Source organism: Cervus canadensis, chromosome 8 (assembly GCF_019320065.1).
Source record: "Cervus canadensis isolate Bull #8, Minnesota chromosome 8, ASM1932006v1, whole genome shotgun sequence".
Lineage (NCBI taxonomy): Eukaryota > Metazoa > Chordata > Mammalia > Artiodactyla > Cervidae > Cervus > Cervus canadensis.
In genome coordinates, this window is record NC_057393.1 from 79,667,227 (window position 1) to 79,693,533 (window position 26,307).

Sequence of the window (26,307 nt, forward strand, 5' to 3'; positions counted from 1 at the left end):
AGCATTTATCTCAAGTGTCCATTCTATTCCAAGAGCTCCTATCTTGTAGCAAGTATTCTACACAAGCTGCTTTGTTTCTATAATCACCTGAATGAAAGTGAAAGTCGCTCAGTTGTGTCTGACTCTTTGCGACCCCATAGACTATACAGTCCATGGCATTCTCCAGTGGTAGCCTTTCCCTTCTCCAGGGGATCTTCCCAATCCAGGAATCGAACCCAGATCTGCTGCACTGCAGGTGGATTCTCTACCAGCTGAGCCACAAGGGAAGTCCAAGAATACTGGAGCCTATCCCTTCTCCAGCAGAACTTCCCGACCTAGGAATCGAACTGGGGTCTCCTGCATTGCAGGTGGATTCTTTACCAACTGAGCTATCAGGGAAGCCCACAATCACCTGAAGTTCTGACCAAAGCATGTAGAGGAAATGGTGGCTTCCTGAATCTGTGGTAGATTCAGTACAAGAATCACATTCAAAGAATTGGAGTGGAGTCCCCTAGCTGATACTTTCTCTGCTGGAAAGCTCTGAGACATCCACAGTGAGCAGACCTTATATTTAAATGTGGATATAGACTAAATTTTGACTAAATCATTTTCTGAAAATCAATAAAGAATATTACAGACCAGAATTTTCTTTTATTATCATAGTTTTCTAAGATATTAAAAGATAATTAGAATAAAGGAAGGGCTCCTGCTTTTACTTACTCTGCCATAGCATTAATTAACACATTACATTTTTATATGTCTTGCATATAAGAAAATATGAAATACAAGTTTTTACCTTAGTGTTTGTAAAAATTTTGCCAAATGTCCAGCAAAGGCGCCAGAAAAATCTGGAGAATTCATGGACACAGGCAGTTGAAGTAACATTAATTTTTCCAACTATTTCTATAAGCTGTGGTAACCTGAATAAGAAAGAAAGGAAAATCGGCAGGGGATACAAATAAATTACTGTTTCCTTGCCAATTTTGGAAACAATCCAAATCTAACAATCTCTTCTGCTTTTCACAGCCAGTAAAATTAGAATGCAAAGGAGTTGTTTGGGATCCTTTGAAAAAGTCTTAACTTTATATTCTGTAAACTTCTTAAATTTTAACAGATTGTCATGAAATATATGGAATCTTAATGGCAGAGTTCTAGGTGTGGTGTTAATAAGACTAAGTCAATGGAGGTGATACTTCATACAAAAGCTTGGCTAACATGCCACCATATATTTTAGCCTCAAAAATGAGAAGTCTGGATGTAGTTTACAATCCACCACCACTTTTAGATAATAAGGGAACAGACAGGTCTTTCTGCAGTAATACAGACGTACCGTTTTCACAGATAAGCAACTACACGTCTACAGGTATAAATCTTCTCTCCTGAAGACAGTTACCACAGATGACGCCAAGTTATGTTTTGTTCTTTTTAAAAAAATATTTTGCTATATTTTGTCCCTCAGTTCCTGGGCTTCCCTGGTGGCTCAGAGGATAAAGCGTCTGCTTCCAATGCGGGAGACCCGGGTTTGATCCCTGGGTTGGGAAGATCCCCTGGAGAAGGAAAGGGCAACCCACTCCAGTACTCTTGCCTGGAGAATCCCATGGACAGAGGAGCCTGGCTGGCTACAGTCCACAGGGTGGCAAAGAGTCGGACACGACTGAGCGACTTCACTTTCTTTCTTTCTTTCCCTGGCTAAAGATCATGAGCTATCTTCCATTCAAGTAGCTGAGATGTACCAAATGAACATGGAGGTGGTAACTTACAGCTGACTGACAACCCATGGTAACCTCTCCCAGCCGGCTGTACCCTCGTGTTCCAGCTGGTGGTCATAAGGCTGTAGTAGCAGTGCCAGTTGTCACGACTCCAATAATAGTAGACACATCCTGAAGAGGTGACAGGCCGAGGGAACCCAGTCACTATGAAATAAGAGAAGCAAAACAAATCATGTAGAAAATGGCAGTTTGGAAAGTTAACTATCTTATCAAAAGAAAAGCAAGGTTCTGCCTCCTAATATCTACTTAGCATATTATAGACTTCAAATATAAAACTAAAATACATTAAATCACTTTTAGAAAAAAATGAAATGTAGTTGATCCCTGCACAATCAGGGGTTAAACTGTCTAACTTACAGTCAGACCTTTCAACCAACCATGGACCAGGCAGTACTACAACATTAACTACAGAAAACTATCCATATATAAGTGGATGTGTACACCTCAAACTCCTGTAATGTTTAAGGGTCGACTGTAAATTTCTCTTGCATGTGAACAAATTTAACAAATCTCAAAAATTAAGATTTTATGAGACTAAATATCTAGTAAACGAACACTGAAATGAAAGAGTTTGCCAGTAAAAAGCAAAACTTTATTTATTTTAATTTAAAATTTGCTCCAAAATAAGATCTCAGTTAAAATATGGATTTGAATTTGGTTTTAAAAAAAAAGATAGTTTTAAATCCACCAGACTGCTTATGTCAATAAATAATAACTACAATAAGATATTTCCTTCATGGAGTAAGAAACTAATAGGTTGACAGCACGGAAAAATTGTTTAATACCAGAGAATAACCTAAAATACACTAAAGCTTAGCTGAACAGGATTCTTAAGTATTTAATCTCCAATATTAAATGCTTTATTTAGAAATTTTCCCATAATTTGATAAACATTAAGTTAATATAAAGTGTTAAAAGCAGTGACCAGTAAGATAAAACTGTATGTAATGATAATTTAAAAATTATTATAAATATTATAACCAGGGTCTCAAATACAAACTTTAAAAGTTTTGGGGGAAAACTGAAAAAATGACTTTAAAAATTGTGTAAATAAATAATGAATATACATTAGTATATTTTCAAATTTGAACATATCAATAAAATTTATGATCCTACAGATCACAATTAGATCCCAGGTCTCAGCTGGCTCTTAAGTGAAGAACGCTACCAACAGCTCCTTAACTGTTGAAGAGAAATTCCTAGTGGCCCAACAGCTCCTGCATAGAGATTAACACCCTAAAAAGACACAATGAAGGATGCAGCATTTTCTCAAAGCATATGAATGGCTTAATGATAATCATTAAACTTAAGAAAATATGAAATAACTTTTAAAATGCTGAAAGACAAAATTAAGATAGTATTATCTTCCTATGCTTCCTAAGGTATTTAACAATATCTTAAGTACAGATAAAGGTTGTCCCTTGTTAGTTAAAGTCTCTACTTGCTATCATAATACACAAACAAATAAATGAACTTAGGTAAAATGGTACCCCATACTCTCTGAGATTTCTGCCTGAATCATCATTATCTCAACCTTGGAATCAAACAGATTTGGACACTGAGGGATAGCTGTACCTCATATTTCTATATCATGTTGAAGCACATCTGATCATTTCAAATAGGATTGTATCATATTGGTCACAATCTGTGATACTACGATGGAATGCATATTATTCCTTCAGAAATATGACAAATTACTGAAAAGCAGTGGAAGAGTTAAGAGTAAAATAGATAGTGTTAAGATTTATTATAGGAAAAGTGAGGTCCAAAGATTTAAAGCGAGATCCAACAGAAGCAAAACAAGAAATAAGCAATTACTTGGATAACTCAGGGGTTCCCTGGGGGCTCAGATGGTAAAGAATCTGCCTGCAATGTAGGAGACTGGAGTTTGATTCCTGGGTTGAGAAGATTCCCTGGAGAAGGGAATGGCTACGCACTCCAGTATTCTTGCCTGAAGAATTCCATGGACAGAGGAATCTGGCGGGCTACAGTCCATGGGGTCGGAAAGAATCAGATATGACTGAGCAACTAATACACCATGGATAACTCAGTTGTAAAAGATAGGTAGTCGGAATGATAAGTTTAAGGTTTAGGAACCTCAAAGTATTATTCTGTTTAAAAGGATTTTTAAAAATTTAAGCATCTAACTTGTCAACATACAGAAAAGTCCTCAGAATGTCATTTCAATAGACTGGCAAAAAGCTAGCATTTCATTGTCTAAAAATTACCAAAATAATCCAAATCCAGCAAAATAACAGCTACTATGATTCTTTAATGTATTTCCTTCCCACCAAAATATCAGCTCTATGATGGCAGAGATTTTTTTCTGTTTTCTTCGTGAGTGCATCTGAAGTGTTCAAAATAGTACCTTGCATAAATATTAGTTAGTGTTGTGGAATTTTCATTATTTAAGAGAAAAACAAATCTTCACTTGTAATAAATTATATCCGAAATTATATAGATGTGCATATAGACAGACATATAGACACAGCTATATAGACAGACCCTAAACACAGATATAATATTTCCTCATTTATAGCAAATGTATTATAACCTACATGTGAGTATAACAACATTAACATTTACAGCTACTATTAAAAGTCAGAAGGTCAAATTAAGTCAGTGGGAACTTAAGATTATTTTTGACATGATAAAGACATAATCACAGGAAACATCACATAAACATCTGTTCAGAATGGTAAAGTAGTTTTGAAAATTTTCTGTCTAATCTCTAGCATGTGCTTGGCCATAAGTGACACTGAAGAATTATTTGCTAAGTGAATGAATGATAGCGAATGCTATTGGGTGAACTATGTCTCCCATAAAAATTTGTATGCTGAAATCCTAATGCCTAAGACCTCAGAATATGATCTTATTTGGAGATAGTACTGTGGCAGGTATAATTAGATGATATGAAGTCACACTGGAACAGCGTGGACTTTCAATGTAATATAACTGATCTCATAACAAGGGGAAGTTTGGGCACAGAGACACGCACGCGCGCACACACACACACAGAACGGAATGTGAAGATGAAGGCAGAGATTGAGGGGATGCATTTACAAGCCAGAGTACTAGAGATCGCCAGCAAGCCACAGGAAGTTAGGGGACAGGCAGGAAAGAGCCTTCCCCTCACAGTCTTCAGTTCAGTTCAGTTCAGTGGCTCAGTCGTGTCCGACTCTTTGCGACCCCAGGAATCGCAGCACACCAGGCCTCCCTGTCCCTCACCAACTCCCGGAGTTTACTCAAACTCATGCCCATCGAGTTGGTGATGCCATCCAGCCATCTCATCCTCTGTCGTCCCCTTCTTCTCCTGCCCCCAATCCCTCCCAGCATCAGGGTCATTTCCAATGAGTCAACTCTTCACATGAGGTGGCCGAAGTATTGGAGTTTCATCTTTAGCATCAGTCTTTCCAATGAACACCCAGGACTCATCTCCTTTAGGATGGACTGGGTGGATCTCCTTGCAGTCCAAGGGACTCTCAAGAGTCTTCTCCAACACCACAGATCAAAAGCATCAATTCCTCGGCACTCAGCTTTCTTTATAGTCTAACTCTTACATCCATACATGACTACTGGAAAACCATAGCCTTGACTAGATGGACCTTTGTTAGCACAGTAATGTCTCTGCTTTTTAATATGCTGTCTAGGTTGGTCATAACTTTCCTTCCAAGGAGTAAGCGTCTTCTAATTTCATGGCAGCAATCACCATCTACAGTGATTTTGGAGCCCCAAAAATAAAGTTTGCCACTGATACCACTGTTTCCTCATCTATTTGCCATGAAGTGATGGGACCGGATACCATGATCTTAGTTTTCTGAATGTTGAGCTTTAAGCCAAATTTTCCCTCTCCTCTTCCACTTTCATCAAGAGGCCCTTTAGTTCTTCTTCACTTTCTGCCATAAGGGTGGTGTCATCTGCATATCTGAGGTTATCAATATTTCTCCCGGCAATCTCGATTCCAGCTTGTGCTTCATCCAGCCCAGCGTTTCTCATGATGTACTCTGCATAGAAGTTAAATAAGCAGGGTGACAATATACAGCCTTGACATACTCCTTTTCCTATTTGGAACCAGTCTGTTGTTCCCTGTCCAGTTCTAACTGTTGCTTTCTGACCTGCATACAGGTTTCTCAAGAGGCAGGTCAGGTGGTTTGGTATTCCCATTTCTTTCAGAATTTTCCAGAGTTTATTGTGATCCACACAGTCAGAGGCTTTGGCATAGTCAATAAAGCAGAAATAGATGTTTTTCCAGAACTCTCTTGCATTTTCCTTGATCCAACGGATGTTGGCAATTTGATCTCTGGTTCCTCCGCCTTTTCTAAAAGCAGCTTGAACATCTGGAAGTTTACGGTTCATGTATTATTGAAGCCTGACTTGGAGAATTTTGAGCATTACTTTGCTAGCGTGTGAGATGAGTGCAATTGTGCAGTAGTTTGAGCATTCTTTGGCATTGCCTTTCTTTGGGATTGGAATGAAAACTGACCTTTTCCAGTCCTGTGGCCACTGCTGAGTTTTCCAAATTTGCTGGCATATTGAGTGCAGCACTTTCACAGCATCATCTTTCAGGATTTGAAATAGCTCAGCTGGAATTCCATCACCTCCACTAGCTTTGTTCATAGTGATGCTTCCTAAGGCCCACTTGACTTCACATTCCAGGGTGTCTGGCTATAGGTGAGTGATCACACCATCGTGATTATCTGGGTGGGGAAGATGTTTTTTGTACATCTTCTGTGTATATTTGCCACCTCTTCTTAATATCTTCTGCTTCTGTTAGGTCCATACCATTTCTGTCCTTTATTGTGACCATCTTTGCATGGTATCTCTGCTTTTCTTGAAGAGATCTCTAGTCTTTCCCATTCTATTGTTTTCTGCTATTTCTTTGCAGTGATCACTGAGGAAGGCTTTCTTAACTCTCTTTGCTATTCTTTGGAACTCTGCATTCAAATGGGTATATCTTTCCTTTTCTCCTTTGCCTTTCACATCTCTTCTTTCATAGCTGTTTGTAAAGCTTCCTCAGATAACCATTTTGGCTTTTTGCGTAATCTTTTCTTGGAGATGATCTTGCTCCCTGTCTCCTGTACAATGTCACGAACCTCCGTCCATAGTTCATCAGGTACTCTGTCTATCAGATCTAGTCCCTTAAATCTATTTGTCACTTCCACAATCCCTTCCACAATTGTAAGGGCTTTGATTTAGGTCATACCCAAATGGTCTAGTGGTTTTCCTTACTTTCTTTTAAAACTTAGATAAAAAAAAAAAAAAACTTAGATACCAAGTCTCTAAAATGAGTTAACACAGCTTGTATAACTTAGTCTCAGCTCAATTCTCCAACTTCCCCTCCTGTTGTCTTCTCATTTGCATGCTTTGCTTCAATCCTCATAAACCCTTCTTAGCTCCCCAAGTTCAGTGTTCTTCCTGCTCCTATTAGTCCCTCTTAGGGGGAAAACTTCCTCTTATCTCTTTGCCTGGTTCACTGCTACTTACACATCAGGTACAAAGTTAGAAAATACTTCTTCCCTGAAAGCTTTCCTACTCTGATGACTAGGTTAGGTACACTGATTGTGTGTTCCCCAAGCAAGCTGAACTTCTCTTATATTATTACCTTTTACAATATTATAATTGCCTGACAGTCTCTCTTATACTGTAAAGTTTGTAACCGAAGTGTAACATGTTTGGTTACCGTTACTATACTCTTCATTTGGGCTTCTCTAGTGGCTTCATTTGGGCTTCCCTAGTGGCTCAGATGGTAAAGAATCTGCCTGCAATGCAGGAGACCCGGCTTAGATCCCTGGGTTGGGAAGATCCCCCGAAGAAGGGAATGACTATCCACTTCCGTATTCTTGCCTGGAGAATTCCATAAACCTCGAGAAGATTGGCAGGCTATAGTGCATGGGGTCCCAAAGAGTCAGACATGACTGAGCAACTAACACTTTCACTCTTCTTTTAAACTTTATATTCTTCATTAACATTGCCCAACATACAGTTAAGAGCTAAAAAAGTTAGTTGGATAAATTTAACAATCATCTTTCTCCTGAGAGTGGCTTTGGACTATAAAGGAGATATATGGAACTACTAAACATTAAGAACTACTACAAATGCCACTGCATTATTTTTATGACTATATCTTAACCATATTAGATTAAATGCACTTTGAGGACTGGGCCATGTCTATTTCAATCACACACAACCACACACAAAGTTGTGGCATATGAATAAAAAAATTTGCTTTGGAAAAAAAAAAATCAAATACTTCTCACTAATAATGAGTACCTTTAAGTCTAAAACAAATTAGTCCTGCTTTCCTATTACATCCCAACACTTGCTCTAATACTCCTCCATTTAACAGGAGGAGGAAGTATGACTGGCTCAGAATGCATCACAAGGTATGTGTGAGGATTAACTAAGCTAGCATATGTAAAGCATTTAGAACTGTGCCTGACATATAAAAAGAACTCAATAAATATTCCTCTCTTAGAGAATATTCTTTTTTCACATTATAATGTAAATACTTTTTTGTCTCCTCTACTAGGAAACATAATCATGATGGGCAAGGGACCCTGCTTTAGTCATCTAAATTCAATCATTGCTATTCAATAAAAATTGAATGAATTAAGATAATATTCATGACACAACATTACTAATGGAGGCAGACATAGGAAAAAGGACTAAGATCAAGAACTAATCGCCTTTTTAGTAAAGGTAACTATTTAATATCAAAGCTTTCTACTGAATCTGATAATGACTGTAGAACACAGAAAAGATAAAAAACACTGGGTAAAATACAGCACACAGAGCATACATTTATGGGTTTCAGTACTTAGCTAAAATAGGACCTGGTTCATTTATGGTCTATTCCTCTTCAACACAATTTAAGTTAGTAATTACTTGTGATTTTTTTGCAATGATGTGGACTCTGCTATGTGTTAAGTTCATGTCAGACACATAAAAATTCATGCATCTGATCTGCAAAATAAGAACTGAAACTCTTCTAGTTTGACAATGTACTAAATAGCTGAAAGATGCATTTCAAAACACAGAACACATACTAACCTATTGGGTTTATCAAAATGGACTCTGTTTTTACTTGATGGAGAAGAAGATGGTATTCCTTCTCTTTCTCTCCTGAGGAAAGAATGTGGAAAATTCTCTTTAGGAACAGTGGAATCAACTTCATCTGATTTTGAAAGATGGACATCCTTGTTTTCTCCCTTGTCGAAACTATTTATAACTGATTTCTTTCCACTGTCTTCAGAGTCTTTGTGGGGAGACTGATCCAAACAAGGCTGAACAGAGTCACAAACTACAGGGCTGGCAAAGTGTTCATTTTTGAGGAAGTCCATTTCACTGTAAAAGAAAGAGAAATTATTAGTGAAGAATTGTATTTTTTAAGACTTTGGCAATAGCATAAACCTCATACTGGGTTTAATGCTTTAAAAGTATAACATGTTAATAGAAAGTGGTTTGGCAACTAATTAATCTTTTCTGTACCATATATATTGATGCTTCATATAGAAATGTAGCCACAAACTCTTACAAAACATAAAAATGGTTTTATAAACTATGCTTTGGATTATCACTGAGCCTTCTTCGTGTGTGAAATGTGGAAAATTCCATCTAACCCACAATACGAGTATAAGAATTAAATGAAATACATGAATGGAAAATATGTATAACACTAGCATGTATTACTACTGATACAACCTGAAGAAAGTAAAAAATATCTTACTCCTTGGTTCTAAGACATATATAATTTTCTGATTATTACAGTGATTAACTACTTTTGGGGGGAAAAGAACACATTAAGTATATAAGCAATTATAAGATTTTTTCCCCCAGAAGTATTAGGATATGAAAAATTATAGCTTTCCACTGAAATATTATCTTATATGTTTATATAATCTGTCAATTTCTTTAATAATTTTAAGAGGTTTTATAGAAATGATGATTAAGTACTAACCTTTCAAGTCTTCTGATTTGTTCCATCAAAGACCATTTCTCACTACTGAATAAACGAATTTTATCTTCTAATTTCTGCACTAGCAAGGAGTTCTAAAATCAAAATGGGAGAAAAACAGAAACTCAAGATCTCATAGTCTGCTTTGACATGGCTTAAACACTTTTTGTGGACTAGATTATTAATACCTCTCACCTCTACAGTCTGCGGAGTTTCAAGGGTTGAAGGAAGGCTGCCTAAAACTGGTGTCAGAGCCTCTAATTCGTCTTCTTCTATACCGCTGGCCACTTCCACAAGGTCTTTCCAGTTACTTGATGATTTCCAAAATCTCGGTAGGGCTGTAGTAAGTCTGGAGGTTTTGGAATGTTTAATCCTACATCATCCCATAATTCAAAATCTTAAAAGATAAAAAAATCCATGTGGCAGTTTTATTCTTGCATTTTTGAGATGTATCTTTTCCTTATTGCTAGTATCTTGAAAATTCAACATAATTGTGTGATAATGTCAAAGTGTATGTGCCCAGTGAATAAATATCCTGGGAGTCAGGAAGTGTCTAGGATTAGACTGTGAGATGCACCCCCACCTCATACTTGGAAAATAAGGGAAACAGGGTCCTCAGTGGAGAGACAAGTTTTCTTTACAGCAAAAAGGATATTCTGGACTTCCCTAGTGGCACAGTGGATGAGAGCCTGCCTGCCAATGCAAAGGACCTGGGTTTCGTCCCTGGTCCAGGAAGGTTCCACCTGTCTTGGAGCTACTGAGTGCAAGCTCTAGAACTTGGAGGGCTGCAACGACTGAGCCTGCAACCTGCGACTACTGAGACTCATGCACCTAGAGCCTGTGCTCTGCAACAAGAGAAACCAAGGAATGAGAAGCCCATGTACCCCAAAGTGAAGAGTAACCCCAGCTCGCCACAACTAGAGAAAGCCCGAGTGCAGCAACAAAGACCCATCACAACCAAAGAATTAAAAAATAATAAATTTCTAAAATTAGAAAAAAAAAAGGATATTCAGAGAGAAGTTGAAAATGAAGAATGTTTATTTACAATAAGAAAATTTCACATAGCACCACAGAAAGGAAAGACAGGAAGTAAAGGAAAGAATGGGCAACAGGGAACCAAAAAACAATAAGACAAGGATTATATGCAGATAAAAATATAAGAAAACTATCAATAAGTGTGTAATGAGTGTCACTATTCATGCAGATACAGAGGTGAACAAGAGATTCGTTTAGCCTCAAGAAGATTATAGGCTAGTCAAGGGAGATAAGAGATAATCTTAGGTAACAATACAGCCATGAAGATAAAATCAGGCCACTAATTATAAATGATCAAAAAACAAAATCAGGTAAAAAGTCTTACATTTTAGGCAGAGGCTAAACATGAAAGGAGTGAGGGCTCTAGGATAGAACTGCTTTAAGGTCAGTTGAAATTACCATTAAACATCATTTAATGGTTAAAGAATAAGTAATGATGAGCACTTGCACTGCCCTTTATAAAATAATTTTATTGGGGTATATAATTAATAAATAACAAACCACATAATTTAAATCCGACTCTTTGTGACCCCATGGACTGTAGTCTACCAGGCTCCTCTGTCCATGGGATTCTCCAGGCAAGAACACTGGAGTGGGTTGCCATTTCCTTCTCCAGGGGATCTTCCCGACCCAGGGATTGAACCTGTGTCTCCCACCATGTAGGCAGACGCTTTTACCGTCTGAGCCACCAGGGAAGTCTTAAATTCACAAGCTAATTTAAAATGTACAATCTGTGAAGTTTTGACATCTGAGTACACACCTGAAGAGATCAGTGCAATCAAGAAGATGAACTTGGTGGCTTCCCTCGTGGCTCGGTAGTCAAGAATCTGCCTACCAATGCAGGAGACACAGGTTTGATCCCTGATCTGAGAAGATCCCACATGTCCTGGAGCAACTAAGCCTGTGTGCCACAGCTACTGAGCCTGTTTGATCTACGGCCTGGGAGTTGCAACTATTGAGCCCATGTTCTGCAACTACTGAAGCCCACATCCCTAGAGTCCATGTTTTGCAACTAGAGTGGCCCCTGCTCGCTGCAACTAGCGAAAAGCCAGTACAGCAATGAAGACCCAGCACAGCCAAAAATAAACAAATAAAGCAGAGGGGGAAAAAAAAGATTAAACACCAAAGCTATGAGAAAAAAAAAAGATGAATTGTTCACTCCCCAAAGTTTTACTGGTTGCTTGTAATACTTCCCCTTTTTTCCTCATAGATGCCCTGTATCTAGGCAAATACTGTTCTGTTTTCTGTCACTGTTACAAGTTTACATTTCTTAGAATTTTATATAAGTGAAAGCATACAGCAAGTACTCTATTTGCCTGGTTTCTTTCATCCAGATTATTGATTTTCAGACTAATCTATGTTGTTGTATCTGTCAGAGTTTCATTATTTTTTATTGCTGAGTTAGCATTTCACTGTAACAATACATCAAAATTTTTTATTCAACTGCCTGCTTTTGGATACTTGGGTTGTCTCCCTAATGTCGGCTATTATAAATAAAGTTGGTGTGAACACTGTGTAGAGTCTTGGTATGAACATCTCCCTTCACTTCTCTTGGACTGTAATATCTACGAATGGAATGATCAAGTCATATAGGTGGTGAAGGTTTTACTTTTTTTTAAATTGACTGCCAAAAAATGTTCCAAAGTGACTGCACCATTTTGGACTCCCAAGAGCAATGATGATATTTCTACTTACTCCACATCTTTGCCAAGACTTGGTACAGTCTCGGTTAAACCTTCTAGTAAGTGTGCTATGGTATTTCATTGTGACTTAATTTTTATCTACCTAGTGACTAAAGATGTAGAATATCTTTTTTCATGCGCTTATTTGATATCCATATATGTTCTTTGTTGAAACATCTGTATAAATTTTTTGTCCATTTTTTAAAAAATTGGGTCTTTTTAAAAAAATTATTCACTTTAGAGAGTTCTTTAAATATTCTGGATAGAAACTCTTTATCAGATATGTTACTTGAAATATTTTATCTAATCTATGGCTCATCTTTTCATTTGTTTAGAGTTGCTTTCAAAGAGTAGAAGTTATTGACTTTGATGAGAACAAATATTTGATGAAGAATACCATACTTTTGGTGTCATATATGAGAAATCTTGGCCTACCTTCCAGGGTTGCAATGAATTTTTCCATATTTTCTTCTAGGAGCCTTATGGCTTTAGAATTTACATTTAAATCCATGATCCATTTGAATTACTTTTTGTATATGGTGTGAGGTATGGTTCGAAGTTCATTTTTGGAGGTATACAGATATCAAAATGTTACAGTACCAATTGTAAAAAAGACTATACTTTCTGAATGGAATTTACTTTGTGCTTTGTTAGACATCAAAAGATCATCTATGTGTAAGTTAATCTCTTGACTCTCCACTAAGTTCCAGTGACCTGTCTACGTTTATGTCAATAAGATACTGCCTGAACTATAATATCTTAAAGTCAGCTAGTTGAAGTCCCCTAATTTTGTACTTCTTTATTAAAGTTGTTTTGGCTATACTATGTTATTTCCATTCCCATAGAAATTTTAGAATAAGCCAACCTCTACAAAAAAAGCTAGCGAGATTCTGATTAGGATTGTGTTAAAAGTACAAATCAATTTTACAAAAATTGACACTTTTTGACAACACTGAATCTTCTCTATTAGCACAATATATCTCTTCTTTATGTCTTCTTTATTTTCTTTCCACATGTATAATAGTTTTCAGTGTATAATCCTTCATCATACTTATCCCTAAGTATTTCCTATTTTTTTGATGATACTTTTGTACATGGTATCTTTAAAAGTTGAATGTCTGTCTATTTGTTGCTAGCATACAGAAATACAATTCATTTCTGTTTACTGATCCTGTATCCTACAACTTGTCTATCATCACTTATTATAGTGTCTTTTTTAATGCAGTCTATAAGATTTTCTATATATATATAATCATGTTACCAGTGAAAGTTTTCTTTCTTCTTTTCCAAAATATATGCCTTTTATTTCTTTTTCTTGCCTTGTACTGGCTAGATTCCTCAGTATGATGTTCAACAGAAGTAGTGAGAGCAGATATCCCTGTTTATTCCTTATCTTTCATCATTAAGTATGATGTTAGTGATAGTTTTCCTGTAAATGTCTTTTATGAATTTGAGGAAATTCCTCACAATTCCTAATTTCTTTAAAGCTTTCATGGGAAAGATATGTTTGATTGTGTCAAATGTTTTCTCTTGAGTTGATCATATGATTTCTTTTCTCTTTTGAAAAGTTTCTTAAAATGGTGAATTACAATGATTGATTTTTGGACTAATCAATCTTATGTTCCTCAGATAAACCATTTGGTCATTGTGTATTAGCATTTTTACACATTGTTGGATTTGATATAGTAAAATGTTATATAGATTTTCTACTTCCATGCTCATGAGGAAAATGAGTCTGTAAATTTCTTTGTTAGCCAGGTCTGTATCTGGTTTTGATATCAGAATTATGCTGGTCTCATAGAATGAGTTTTGAACAATTCCCTTCTCTTCAATTTCTAGAAGAGTTTGTGGAGAAGTGGTATTACTTCTTCCTTAAATATCTGGTAGGTATCTACAGTGATATAACCTTGTTCATTTACTTTACTTCTTCCTTAAAAGTCTAAAAGATATCTACAGTGATATAACTTTGCTCATTCCAGATTCTGATAATTTGCTTCTTGTCTCTTTTTATTAATAAGTCAGGCTAGAGGTTTACCAATTTCATTAACCTCAAATACCCAGTGTTTTGTTGTTATTAATTTTTCTCTGTTTTTCTCTGTTGCCTGTATCACTGATACATTCTCATTTTTAATATTGCCTTCCTTTCAATTTCTTTGGACTTCAGTTAGCTTTCTTTTTCTAGTTTCTTAAAATAGAAACCAATCTTCATCAATTTGAAATCTTCTTTCTTTTCTATTTCAGTATTTTGGTATTACAGAATTTTACTGTATGTATAACTTTTAAAAAAACTAAAGAAGCTAGGTAAAAGAGGAAATAAGTACATTCACATTCTAAATTAGAAAGTAAACAAATTATTGTTTAAAAAGAAAAAAAAAGGAAACTGTACCTGATCATCATTTTCATCTGAAAACGTTATTGATGTCAGCTTGTAGTTATTCTTCAACAGAAATTCACCGACTAAGAAGTTTAGAGCTCTCCTTTCGAGAGGTCTGACTGGCTCCTAGAGACGGATAAAAGACGGACACAGCACTGTAAGTCTTCCTCTTTCAATACATGTGCTACCATTTCACATGGAAGATACTTTTAGATCTGTCATTAACCCACCTGAATTTCAGGACTTGATTTGTAATTTTTTTGTTCCTGTAAAGGAACTCCATGTTCTGATGGAAGAAATACAAATAATATTTTACTCTTTTACATTTGAAAATATCTCAGCTACTTCTACATCGTCAAAGTAGAAAAAGTCTCAAAAAAGTTGCATGGACACCACCTGCAGCCTTTGTCAGGTTGGCTCGGAGGGCCTGAATGGTCTCCTTGGCTTTCCGTAGTTCAAACTCCAGGACTGGACAGGGATGTGGAATAAACACACACAGGCATCCAACCAAGAAAAGGGAAACAAAAATAAAATAAAAAGCAAGGATGGGTATGAAATAAAAATACAATTTGTATTGAAAACAGAAAGCATGCAATCTTTATAAAACTTGTGAACGCATGCAGCAGAGTTGATTTGCAAGCAAACTGGTGAATGTTTTCCATAGTTGTAGAATACAGGGGACTACTGATCAAATGTTATAGCTGTCTGACAAGGAATAGCTCTATTTAAAAATAAAATCTATAGCATATTCTCATTTAGGCAAATAAAAACCTTAGGTGGTGTGCTTCGCTCAGTCCAGGTAAGAAATGTAATGGAATGTTTCCAGGTAACATAATTTTAGGGGAAAAGACAAAACTTAGATGCAGTCCTAGCAAATACAGTTAAAGAAAATCTTAGGATTAAAAACAAAGTATTTATCTAGAATAATGTTATAAATCAACATACAGAAACAGTGAATATATTCCTTCATTAAGATGTTGAAGAAGTATGTTTTAAGTATCTTACAAATGTGGGATGTCTATCAATTTTTCTACAAAGTATATGTCTTCTATAAACAAGCACAGATATGTTAAACATATATCTAAAAAAAGTTCCAAGGGATTTATTTTAGGTTTCATTTAAAGCCAAAGAATAGACATATGTTTGCTTTTTAAGTTACAATTAAAATCATTCTAAAGCAAATGATTGTGTACAATTCTGAGTGTAGTTATCTAAGGATACTGAATAAAATTAAGTAGAATTTCAAAGTTTCTGACAACCCTTCAAATAGATCTCTGTTCACAGTAAGAGGTACTAATGAAACTTAAAGATTTCTCCTTTTACTGCAGAGTCTAATACAATAAACATGAATACTGAGGAAACATTTTAATGAGCTTTTTGAAATGTTTCATCATGAGCAAGATTTAACTATGTCTTTACTGGGAATTTTCTTTAAAATATATAAATACTGCTATGAAGAAAAAAGTATTGGGGGGAAACAGTCATTTCTGTGAAGTAAAAGCTCTGAGAAAATTAAGTGATCTTTGTCACAACTGAATATTAAAAATATTATTATTTAAATAGTTCTGCATAAAGATGAGTACATTTAAAACTTTAGAGATGCAACTTTTTCCTGATTGACTAATAAACAGAAAAAAGAAGATGGCAAATGAAATGCTATCAGAGACAACAAAGCTATAAAAATATATGGAAAAAATAGAATTCACTCAGTTTGCACATTTTCATTAAAAACTGAAGATGTAACTGAATCACATCTAGTACAGAAGGCCAATTATTTTGATGCATAGAATTTCACTGCAGCAACACAGAAGCACAGCTAAAAATCAGATGACGTGTATATGACTATTTCTTTTTTTGGTCGTCAGCAATGCTGATCTGCAAACATTTCTGTGCAACAAAGTAGAAACATTTTCCCTAAAAATTACACTTCTGGAAACTCTTAAGAGTTTGTATTTAAAGTCAGACTGCACAGATTCGACATGTAAGGTAAGTACAGAATAGATTTAGTTTTCTTCTATTTCAAAACTCTAGGTTTTGATTTAAAAGCACTTCACTATACCATAAGCAAAGTAAGTATACATATCATACTTTCAGTATCACTTACAATTTATTAAGACATATTACAGAACAATTGCAGATCAGAAATGCCCTGCACCAAAATGATAGAATATGAAAAAAAAAAAAAGGTTAAAACACAAACTGTGGGGGAAAAAATGAAAAAAAAACCTCAATTCAATTGGTGAAAGTTTAGGTGACCAAGAGGAAAACAATGAATGATCAAGGCACAGAAAGCCAGAAAAACCCATGTCAGACAGCAAGAATTTATATTTTTATGCACATCTACACATACATTGCCAAATGTCATTAAAAGTTACCACTGCTTTTAAAGCTAGTGCTTATCAAAATGAATTCACTCTGCTGCATGTATCTTAATATATAATACAGACTTTGAAAGACAAAGGCATATCTTTGAAGCTACAGCACATCTCTATGAAGGCACAGTATGATCAAATAATTGCAGTTATGTGAAAAAGTTTTACATGAAAGGTCTGAACAGATATATTTACACACATATGAATTTGTCACTTCTTTATTAAAAGATATTGGATTAAAACTCAAAACTTATTACTTTGTAAAGTGATACATTATACCAAGCAACCTCCAAGTAGTTTTCAAATGTTATAATTCTTCATAAGAATGTTTGAAGTGAATGCTTTTAAAAAACACTGTAGGAACCAGCTACCAGCCTACTCACTCCACTACCCCAACCCTCTACTAGCCCAACACTGTTGAATGCAATTTTCGTGGAACTAAAGTAATAACTGCAAAGATATAGGTATATTGTAATACTGCATATTATAATCTTACCAAAAAATTAATGACTAAGTCAGTATCAGCCATTATAGATTAGCTGAAACAGTTATTTCTCAATCAAGGTTGGATAATACTGGTATTATATCAGGGGTACTTGAGTGCTTAGTTAAAGATCAGGCACTCATGACTTGGGATATATGCAAGTGTGTATCACTACTATCTTAAAATATTTTTTAGTCCTGGTTCTTTTAGCACAAAACTCAAAATAATGGTGCTCTATAAACATATATTCACTTAGAGATCTTTTCCTCATTTAAAGAATATCTGCACAGACTCAAAAAAAAAACCAGATTTTTAAATTTAGGAAAATGATGATGAAAATCATCACATACATATATATATATATCACACACATATATATAAAAAAATTATATATATATATATATATAAACACACACACACACACACACATATATATATGTCAGATAAACAGTTTACTAATGGTTGGAGCAGACCCTACATTTGCATCATGGGGCAATGGACTCAAAACCTGTGTTATCTATAAACTCCTTCTGCCCAAGACTGGTACAGGAATATCAAACAGAGATTTTTGTTCTTTCTCAGTAAAGTTTACACGTGATCCAATGACAGATGACACGATAATTATCTCTTCTCAATTACTGGTCTTTCAATTAGCTTCTAAGTTACCACCAATGGTTAGTAAAGAGATTTACTTTGGAAAGTAAATCTCTTTGGAAATAAGAATTGTGATTAATTTAAATTTTCAGCCACATATCACACACGTGGTTCAACAACAGGCTATGGTACAAGAGCCCTAAGAGTCTAAAGGCTATTATCTTGTAATAACATGTATTTTCTTCCTTTTCCCAGTGAAGATGAAAGACTGCATCCATTCATTCATTTATACTGAAGTACCACTGACTCATAAAATTGTGTTAGTTTCAGGTGTCATCCCACTCTTTACTGGTCTTTCAATTAGCTTCTAAGTTACCACCAATGGTTAGTAAAGAGATTTACTTTGGAAAGTAAATCTCTTTGGAAATAAGAATTGTGATTAATTTAAATTTTCAGCCACATATCACACACGTGGTTCAACAACAGGCTATGGTACAAGAGCCCTAAGAGTCTAAAGGCTATTATCTTGTAATAACATGTATTTTCTTCCTTTTCCCAGTGAAGATGAAAGACTGCATCCATTCATTCATTTATACTGAAGTACCACTGACTCATAAAATTGTGTTAGTTTCAGGTGTCATCCCACTCTTTTGTAGCCTATATTTCATTATAGGTTATTACAAGATATTAGATATAAACTTTTGCTATGAAGTAAACCCATGTTTAGTAGTAACCTGTCCCATCCTCCCCTCTCTCTCCGCTTTGGGTAACCACAAGTTTGTTTCCTATGTCTGTAAGTCTATTTCTGTTTTATATATGTTTTCACTGGTATTATTTTTAGATTCCACATATAAGTGATATCACATAGTATTTGTCTTTCTCAAGACCACATGTATTTATATATTAGCATTATATAGTAAGCAAAAATTACTTTATTTCCCCAAACTTAGAGAAAGAGTATAATCTTTAGATTAAAAATATAAGGTCAAAACTAATCACCAGTCCAGGTTCGATGCAGATACAAGGTGCCCGGGGCTGGTATTTACATTACTGTATTTACATCCCACTGGGATGACCCAGAGGGATGGGATGGGGAGGGGAGTGAGAGGGGGGTTCAGGATGGGGAACACATGTACACTCGTGGTGAATTCATGTCAATGTATGGCAAAACCAATACAATATTGTAAAGTAATTAGCCTCCAATAAAAATAAATAAATTTATATTGTTAAAAAAAAGGAAAACCAAAAACCTACCAACTATTTAAAATTTTCACTCTTAGTTATGTTTGGTTATAGCATTTTGCTTAGTTATAACATCTTGCTTTTACATCCATGTTTCCCCTAATTAAAAATACTAACATACCTAATAACAAGAATGATGATGAACCTCTTAAATTTGACTTTAGGTTTTCAAATAAAAATTAGAGGAATGAAAATGATTACGTGGTCTATTTCTGGGTTGAAGTTATTTTCAAATACATAACCACTTGAACAATAATACAATATACAAAACTAAATATATTTGGTTAGTTTCAAATAAACTAAAATACCATGTATTTAACACTTAATAAATAACATAAAATATATAATATCTAACATTTACTATATAATTAAATATAACATAATGCCACTTAACAAATGATATAATTAGGAGGATGAGTCCTAAAATTATTGAAATAATTCCCACTTGATTTGCTAATTTTCAGACATCACTGATGTGATTTGCTCTTTTGACACAGCTGTCGGTTAACAATGCTCACGACTAAACCATGACTATGGAGGAGGCAGCTGCACTGAAGTCTTCCAATGACTTCCCCCTTCAGCTGATTCTGCTGCTGTTCTCACGGCTCACTCCTCTCTGAGCCTCTGCTAAACTAAAAACGATTACATCATTTTTCCCCCTAAATCATGTAATACTGTTTGAGGTTTTTAAACATTCAATAGCTCTTTTCTCAAGCAATAAATGAAAAGCACAAATTGGAATGTCATTTTACTTAGGTCAAACTTAATCCTTCACCCTAAGAGGTGGCATATGGTACGATCAGCCGTGGGCTCTGTTGCTAGGCTATTCTACACTTGAGTCTTAGCCCTGCCACTTAAGTCTTAAGACTCTCTGAGTGCCTCAGTTTCTTGGGGAGTGGAAGATGAGGATAATTCTATAACTTAATGAGTTAACATACAATTACAAAGTGTTCAGGAAGGAGCGAGTGTTATATAAAAATTAGCGCTCAACAGCACTCATCTTTATTAATGATGACTATGACAGGCAAATATATGGTAGGTTTTAACAACCTTGTTCCAGTAAAGGGAAAAAAAAAAATTCAACAGGGTTGATGAAGAGAGGAAGCCACAGTGTGGATGTTCCCTGACCCCACAGGGCCCTCACAGGCTCCACCTGTCCCATATGGCATCTTTCCTACGCCAGGTGTGCCCCCCATTCCAGTGGGTTAAAGTACGTAGCCGAGGGTGGCTTCCCATCTGTCTCAGAGTCAACATCCTGTGAAAACTACAGTTCCTATGAAGACGTTCAGGAACGACTTCAACAACTGACAGCCACAGCCTGAAGCACCAGAAAGGCACCAGTCACTGGACGTCTGAGGAGCCAGGGCTTCCACACTGGTAAGTTCAGGGTGGACCCCCAGAAGAATCAGCTGGCCTCATCTGATGTGGGCAGAATACAGAGGGTACAAATTGGTCTTCTGAAGTCCCTACAGATCCTATGGTGATGCCAAAAAGGCAAAATTGGTGGGAGGGTGGAGAGGGAAGGAGACTGGAATGAGGAACCAAGCAACTAAAAAGGATGCTGGTCTTCTTTTTGGAATGGGCAAAGTCCAGGAAGCCCTGAGTGGACCGAGCATTAACAACCTCTATTTTCAGGATCACAGGAAAGTCAAATGAAGTTTCTAGAGGGATGCAGTGGCGGCCAGGGAGAATCCAAGGAATGAAGACAAAGTTTTGATCACCAATCAGCATGGAAGTATTTAAACCAATTTTTAACCATCAGCAGAGTTGCATAGGTATATACCACATAAATATTACTTATCCCTGGTCCAGGGGATAAAAGGAATGAGGAAAGCAAGGTCCAAATAACTTTGCACTAAACCATGGCTGACTTATGCCTGCTTTACACCAGTTTTATAATTACATGGCTATAAACTGTTAACTGTAAGCAGAACTCAGTAGTTGTAGGTACACATAATCAAAAACTCAGAGCGTCACCGGGAAGAGCAGCTGGGTGTTGCTGAACATTCAGGAATGCTCCCTGAAGCCAATAAATTAGTAATGTAACTTTGTATGATAACTGTCTAATTCTATTCACATACTGAACTATAGAAGGAAGAGAATTTTTCAAGTCATTTCATTATTTCTGGAATGTCAAAAACATCCAAATCTGTCCTGAGAATCTTACCTGCCACTCTCTCATCTGTTTCCCTGTTACCATCATCTGAATATCTTGCAAAGTCTAAAGAATCAAGGGTACTGATGCTCCTGGCTCAATCTGTAATAAATCAAAAACAGGGGAAAAAAAAAAAGATTAAACAGCTTTTTATTTAACTGCCAAAATAAGGGACTGGAAATCAATTACCTATGATTTTTTTTTCCAGTTAATAAACTATGATTCTAAGGTATAGGAATTCTATTAAAACTATAAGGTAAAAATGCTCATACTAATTAAACTACTTTGAAGTAACTTGAGTTTCCCTGCTGAGATCTCTAACTCCTGAACAAGACACACACAGAGTATAATGCAACCAGCCTAGCTAAGGACAACAGAACTGCAAACAATTTGGATTTTATTCGAAGTCCATTGGAAAAACAACAGAAACACATGCATTTTTAGAAACTGGCTGCTGTAAGGAAAGTGGTTTGCAGAGAGACCAGCTCAGAAGCTATTATGTAAATCAACTATACTCCATTAAAAAATAAAAATTAAAAAGAGAGGCTATCAGAGTCATGTAAGGGCTTCCCAGGTGGCATTAGTGGTAAAAAAACAAAAACAAAACCAAAAAACAAACCTGACTGCCAATGCAAGAGACATTAAGAGACTTGGGTTTGATCCCTGCGTCAGGAATATCCCCTGAGAAGGGCATGGCAACCCACTCCAGTATTCTTGCCTGGAGAATCCCATGGACAGAGGAACCTGTGGGCTACAGTCCATAGGTCGCAAAGAGTTGGACACAACTGAACTGACTTAGCACAGCACACAGCACAGAGGCGTGTAGGTGAGAGATGATCAGATCTGGCCTAGAATAGAGGTACTAGAAATGTGAGAATTGCTCTGATTTGGGTTATTTTTTGGTGTAAAACTAACATGTCCTGGTAGTGAAATGAACGTGGGTTTAAGTAAAAGAGAGAAAACAAGGTGATTCCTGAAGACTCCATTTACTGAATTTGTAATATGAGATGTAAAAGATGAATACAGGGGTTTTAGGAGGTCTGTGTTTTAAGTGCATGGGGGTGGTATGGAGTGTTCTTAGCTTTAGGCAGATTTTTAAGTGTCTCTAAACAGAAAAACAAACTGTAAAAATTCTCACTTGAAGGAAGAAATCAAAGCTGACACTTATTAAGGGTGATGTATCAGATGCTAATGCAAAGAAGGGACAATAGGTCAACTCTTTATTAAAGCATGCTACTTACAGAGTACTTACTGTTTATATATTGCTCTAAGGAATAGATTATCTGTTTAGAAAGTACTATCTGGGCAAATAAATGCAGATTACAGAAATAGAGATTTGAAATCCACATATGGCTCCCCCACCTCCTTTTAAAACAATTAGTATATGCCAATAATTGAAATGGTTGACTTTTCAAATAGAGTTATGCTATTATCAATGTACCTCTTATGTTTAAATTCCTATTAAGGTGAACTAAGTGAAATTCTATACATAGTACTCTTCTGAGAACACAGTGTTTGTATTCAGAGAAGCATTTAATTTCTCTGCACTTCAATTATATCTGATAAATAACAACTTACTATTAACTTATGATGTAAGATAGTATAAACAAATAACAGGAAATCAAGTACACCGTTCATTAGGGCGTAATTGATTTAAGCATAAACCAAGAAATATCAAATAACAATATTTACTATAGAAATCTCAAAAGTTCATATTAAAATGGGTTGAAATTAGGAATATTACTCAGCAATAAAAAAAACTACTGATATATGCCACATGACTGAATTTCAACACTTTATGATGAATGAAAGAATCTTTATACAGAATACACACTGTGTAATTTCATTTACATGAAGTTTTAGAATAGACAGTAGTAATTTATGGTAGAAAAAATCATAGTGGTTCTTGGAGTCGGGGGTTGAAAGGAGTGGGGGCTGACTGACTGGGGAGAGGTATGAGGGAGCTTTCTGGGGTGACACTGACTGACAGGAGACTGGGTCATCACAAGTGTGTTCATTTGTTAAAATTCATCAAGTAGGACACTTGAGACGTATATTTCACTGTCTTTAAATTTGCCTCAAAAGAAAAACAGGTGAATTCTAAACATTGAGCCCAAGTCAGTGATATGCATGCTGAAATATTTAGAGGGAAGTATACCGGTATTGAAAAGCTTCTCTGGTAGCTCAGTTGGTAAAGAATCTGCCTGCAGTGCAGGAAACCCGGGTTCGATCCCTAGGTCGGGAAGATCCACTGAAGAAGGAAATGGCAATCCACTCCAGTATTCTTGCCTGGAGAATCCTGTGGATAGAGGAGCCTGGCAGGTGACAGCCCATGTGGTTGTAAGAGCTGGATACGACTCAGCAACTAAGGGCTTCCCAGGTGGCGCTAGTGGTAAAAAACCTGCCTGCCAATGCAGGAGAGATAAGAGATGCAGGTTCGAATCCTAGGTCAGGAATATCCCCTGGAGGAGGAAATGGCAACCCACTCCAAGCATTCTTGTCTTGCCTGGAGAATCCCATGGACAGAGGAGCCTGACCCTACTACAGCCCATAGGGTCACACAGAGTCAGACACGACTGAAGTGACTTAGCACAAACAAACAGCAACTAAACCACCACCAACACTGATATCTGCAACTTAATTTGAAATGCACAAAGAAATAAGATGAACTTTCAGATGGGTAGAGGATCAGAGAGTTGTATAAATCGGAGATAAGGCAATCACAGTAAAAATTTAATCACATAATCAAGGTGGTAGATATCAGCTGTAAAGATTCTTTCCCACCTTTCTTAAGTTTTGAAATTTTCAAAAAAAATGTTGGAAAAAAACCTGGATGTACAAAGAGGACCAAAGAAAAAAACACATTTAAGTTAAATCCAGGATCCACTGACTCCTAGAATTTAATAACTGAAGTTGTAATACTGGGAAATAGCTATGATTTCTTATTGTCTTACATGACAAAATAAATAATTTTGCTTTACTTCTACTGTTTGAAATGGAACCAAAGTTAGACAACGTGTCACAAAAATAAATTTCAAAATATAACGGATAAACTTCTTAAGGCTTTTTACTTATACATCTTTTAAACAAGTAAAAATACAAAATGCTTGACTGGAATAGACCACTGACCTATGAATACATCTGCCTGGTAAATAACTAACATATATTATAAAATGGTGTTCTCAGATCACTATCTGTATGCTGCCTAAAATTTCCTGTTTTTTTTTTTAATATGACTTTTCTCCAATGATTTGTACCTTACTGCAAATAAGAGCTCTTTCCTCCAATTATATAAATACACATACTACAAATAATGACAAAAATAGAGGTACATGAAAAAGTAGAAAACTATTCCAATCTTACTAAGATTGGAGACATGATCAGAGATTATTAATCCCCCCCCAGAATTTCTAGCTACTCTTTTCTGAACCCTTTTCCCCGTGTGTAAGAACACACACATTTCTGCAAAAACAGAATGGATACTTGCATCTCTGTAACGTGCTTTTTAAAAATGAAGACCATGTAGTGAGATTTTGCCATATCGATAGGGCGATGGATACATATTGCTTAGACTGCTTTCTAAATTAAGCAAGCACAGCAATCTGAGTTCCATCCACAGTATACAATAGCAGTTGTCAGTGCTTGGTATTATTATTTTTAATCTCACCAATTTAACATATACTATAAAATTGTCTTATTTAATAATGCATCTCTTTGATTCCTGGTGAACTTGAACATTCTTTTAAAGATGTAATGGCCATCTACCTTTTTTGGGTGTATGTGTGCAAATTTTCTATTCATTTTTCTTTGACCATGTAACTAACATCCAGATTTTCCTGGTAAGTTATTTTGCCGTTACTGCCGTAATCAGAAACTCCTCTTGAGTACCTGTCCCTCTGCTCACACTCACAAGCATGTTTTAGCTCCTCACTAGCTAGTCTCATGTCTCCAACCTGTGTATTAAAACATGTACACCCAGTAGGATAAGTATTTATCAACCAATATTCTGGTGGTGGTGTAGCAGACCTCACTGTTTATTCCTGAGTTTCATGAATAGTGAAGTATGATGCTGGTTGTTGATTTCAGATATATATTTTTCTACATGTTAAGTATCTAATGTTAGTTTTCTAAGTATTACTTTCTCTTTCTGGTATTTTCAATCAGACATACAGGCCTACTAAGTAAGTGGCTATGTGATCATCATACATTATTCTTCCATTATACTATTTCTCCAGAAGTTTGTAATAGGAAAGAGTCTTTGGGGAAAGCAAACGCAGCTTAATTTCTGTCTTGGTATTATTATAACCATTGAAAAATGTATCCTAACTGCCGGGAGCCATTATGGGAGGTCCCGCCCGTGATGAGGTCATGAAGAAAATACCGGGCAGGCAAGGCCATCCGGGACCCCATCCATGACGAGGTCGTGAGGAAAAAACCTGACAGGCAAGGCCGTCTAGGATAAGGGACCCTCCAGGTTGGCCTTGGCCTCTACCCACCCTGTATCCTCCCCTGCTTTTCTGCTGCTGTTCTTGTTTGCCCTGTTGCAGATTCTTGTGTTGCCTGCCAAGAGCTCTCCTGCTCCTCTTTCACTGAATGAGGACCAACTTAAAACCCTAATTAATAAATCTCCTGGACGCTGCTACCCTGTGAAGGGGCCAGGGATGAAG

At 36.2% G+C, this 26,307-nt stretch overlaps 1 pseudogene; it reads right to left on the reverse strand.

The window, feature by feature from the left end:
* Positions 1-26,307, reverse strand: part of LOC122446821 — a 66,642-nt pseudogene that overhangs the window by 24,226 nt on the left and 16,109 nt on the right.